At 39.2% G+C, this 3130-nt stretch overlaps 1 long non-coding RNA gene across 1 annotated transcript in view; it reads right to left on the bottom strand.

The window, feature by feature from the left end:
• Positions 1-2113: 2113 nt before the first annotated feature.
• The window catches only part of LOC101861449, a 6082-nt gene continuing 5065 nt past the window's right edge, over positions 2114-3130 (bottom strand). Inside the window, exon 2 of the long non-coding RNA XR_004858782.1 lies at positions 2114-2701. This is a non-coding gene — a long non-coding RNA (uncharacterized LOC101861449). The remainder of the gene's footprint in view (positions 2702-3130) is intronic.

Raw genomic sequence — 3130 nt, 5'->3', positions numbered from 1 at the left:
ACCCCAAACAGAAATACTACACAGTACATCATCATAATCATCATCATCATCACCATCATCATCATCATCATCATCAGAGCTTCCTCATGGTGAGCGCTTGCCCATGAGAGGCCCATGGTGAAATCAAACTCATTTAAGAGGGTGACTTTAGTTTTAGTAAGAGTTTTACGGCACTTGGAACACAATAAGGTCATATAAGTGCCGAAGATTAGAGGATTCGCAAGAGAGTAGCAAACACAAAAAAGAAGGATGGGAGGTAAAGATGATAGATGTTTGATAGGAAAGAAGAAGCAAACCACACCAGAGCACCCACCAACCACCCAAGCAAAGGTGATGATCCTGTAAAGGTACGTGAAGCTGCAGAGGATGTAATCAAGGAGGCTGGTGCCGATGTAACAATTTTCACTAATGGATCAGCTGTCGCAGGATACCGTGAAGGTGGAGCAGCAGCAGTAGTGAACATGAATGATGAGCCACCATGAACAGAAATCATAAGAACTAATGGTGAATTTCCTCAAATCATCTTATGACGAGGAATGCCAGGCCATGATGTCTGCTGCACAATGAATCATTGACAAATGCCATGGTAGAACCAATGTGCTGATCTTGACTGACAGTCAGTCCCTCTTCAAGGTACTACTGGGCAACAGCTCAAATATAAAGAATTTGCTCTGCAAGTTCAGTGAAACCACAGCCACAAAAAAGGTCCAGTGGATTCCAAGCCATGTTGGAATAGAAGGAAATGAGGCAGCAGACCAAGCTGCCAATTAAGCCAGAGAGATTGAAGGAGACAGATGACCAATAACATACAGGGGAGTCTTTCCAATGATCAAAAGGGGAATCAGAGACCCACCATACAGAGCTGAGGATATGTATTCTGGGTACTCTAATAAGCAGGAACAATTAATCACATGTCGCCGGGAACAGTTTGAGCTGGCGAGATTGCGGTTGGACCATCATTGGAGCATGAGATGGCATCAGAACTTTGTGAATGAAGAGCTCAACCCACGTTGCCGAAGATGCAACCATGAAAAGGAGGATGTCCAGGAACAATGGCAACTCACAACTGAAGGTGCCTCTGAGTATAATGATAAAGAAGCCGAAAAAGAGCCTCGCTCTCGCTCTAAGATTTCTTCGTGGAGTCCACTGGCCTAACGAAACAAACAAAAATCATCATCATTGTTGTACAGTATGAAAAAACATATGGAGACTTGGACATAGTTTAGAACATTTTTTTTTGTATTCTAGTCAACAATATCATCATCATTACCATGATCATCATCATTATCATTATTATCATCACCATCATTGCTGTCGTGTCATTGACGTTGCCTTCATCATCATCTTCATCCTCATTTTATTTTGATGAAACAACATAAAAAGAGGGAATGGGGACTAGCAAAGCATTTCTTTAAAAAACACCTCAACAGAAAAAAACAATTAACATCAAATACATATATGGATGGCATCAGACACAAAGTTATACAGTCTGAAAAAACTTACTTTAAAGGAGACAGAGAAAGCCCGTCAGAATCCGTCTCCATAATTCAATAGAATTACAGAATTTCAGGGCAACTTTGGCTCACTTATTTTGTTTTTAAGAGGTACATGACGTTCACCTAAAGTAGAACAATATTGAATGTAACGGTCACAAATCGGAGTCTAAAACAACTACTTGCAAGGAAAAAAGTAAGCGTGCGTCAATCGTGAAACCAAAAACAAATTTAAACGAAACATTTTGCTCCCAAATTTCCTCTTAGTAAACTTGCAATATAACAAAGATATGATGCAAGAGGGTTTCCTTGAGATCTTTTCAGACTGAAATAAGAGTTGACCATTTCGACCATCCGTGGTTTGCGACTGTTACTGACGATATGTTTTAGACATTCTAAGATTAGTCTTAGACTCTCAGCCTTTCCCACTTTGCACCAAACATCACCCACTAGTTGATGAGATCACAGGCAATTCTGACAACACAAAAGAGGAAAAATGGCATCAGAAAAAACACTGGGGCTATAAATAACACAATAACAATTCAAATAACACCTGTAAAAGCATAATGTGGTATATGCATTATTCTAGTAACAAAATGATAACTTACTTCTTTTTTAAATTTTGCGGCAAAAAAAAAAAAAATTTTTTTAAAGACAAGGTACAAACTATTCAGGTGTCACATCTACCAACAAGAAAAACAATTTTAAGACAAGCTAGATTTTACACCTTTATGGAGACTGAACATTCCTACCAAAACAACTTAATAGACTTGATATAATGTAACTGTTTACATCTTTAGAACATAATGCAAATATTCTTTCAACTGTTTCCAGCTATCTATGCTAACCTGTAAGAAAGTGGGCTCTTAAAATTGTGGGCATAAAAATATACTCTGTTCCCCTTACAACAGTTAAAGCAGTGATACAAGAGTACTGGCATCCCCTGCAGCAGACTGTTCCAACTCCACTCTCTGGTACTACAACAGCAGACTGTTCCAACTCCACTCTTTGGTACTACAACAGCAGACCTTCCAACGCCTCTCTCTGGTACTACAACAGCAGACCTTCCAACTCCACTCTCTGGTACTACAACAGCAGACCTTCCAACTCCACTCTTTGGTACTACAACAGCAGACCTTCCAACTCCACTCTTTGGTACTACAACAGCAGACCTTCCAACTCCACTCTCTGGTACTACAACAGCAGACCTTCCAACGCCTCCATGCAAAAATATAAAGAGCTTTCCCCAAACCTTAAAAATAGAAGCTAGAGGGGGAAAAAATCAATCTTCAGAACCCCTGTAGATTCAGATTATGTTGCCATCCGATCATGGCATATAAACATGTATATTGCAAATACACGCAAACACACGCAAATGAATATGAGTATTTTCAACTCATGTGCCATAATTTTTGCAAAAGTTGCAAATAAATGCAAATAAACCTGGTGCATATCTATATCATTTTGAATAAGTTCTGTATGACTTATGGAAACAGATTTCAACTAATGAATCGGATTTCAAGCAAATCCCATCAAGGTTCTTCCATAGGCAAAACAAAATTGGAGGGCTCCTATTTTATCAGAATACTTGGCAGGTCTGCTACAGCAGAACTTGCTCACACAAAAGAGAACAACTA

The sequence above is a fragment of the Aplysia californica genome, unplaced genomic scaffold, assembly GCF_000002075.1.
Source record: "Aplysia californica isolate F4 #8 unplaced genomic scaffold, AplCal3.0 scaffold00360, whole genome shotgun sequence".
Lineage (NCBI taxonomy): Eukaryota > Metazoa > Mollusca > Gastropoda > Aplysiida > Aplysiidae > Aplysia > Aplysia californica.
This window is presented reverse-complemented; position numbering and strand designations above follow the sequence as displayed.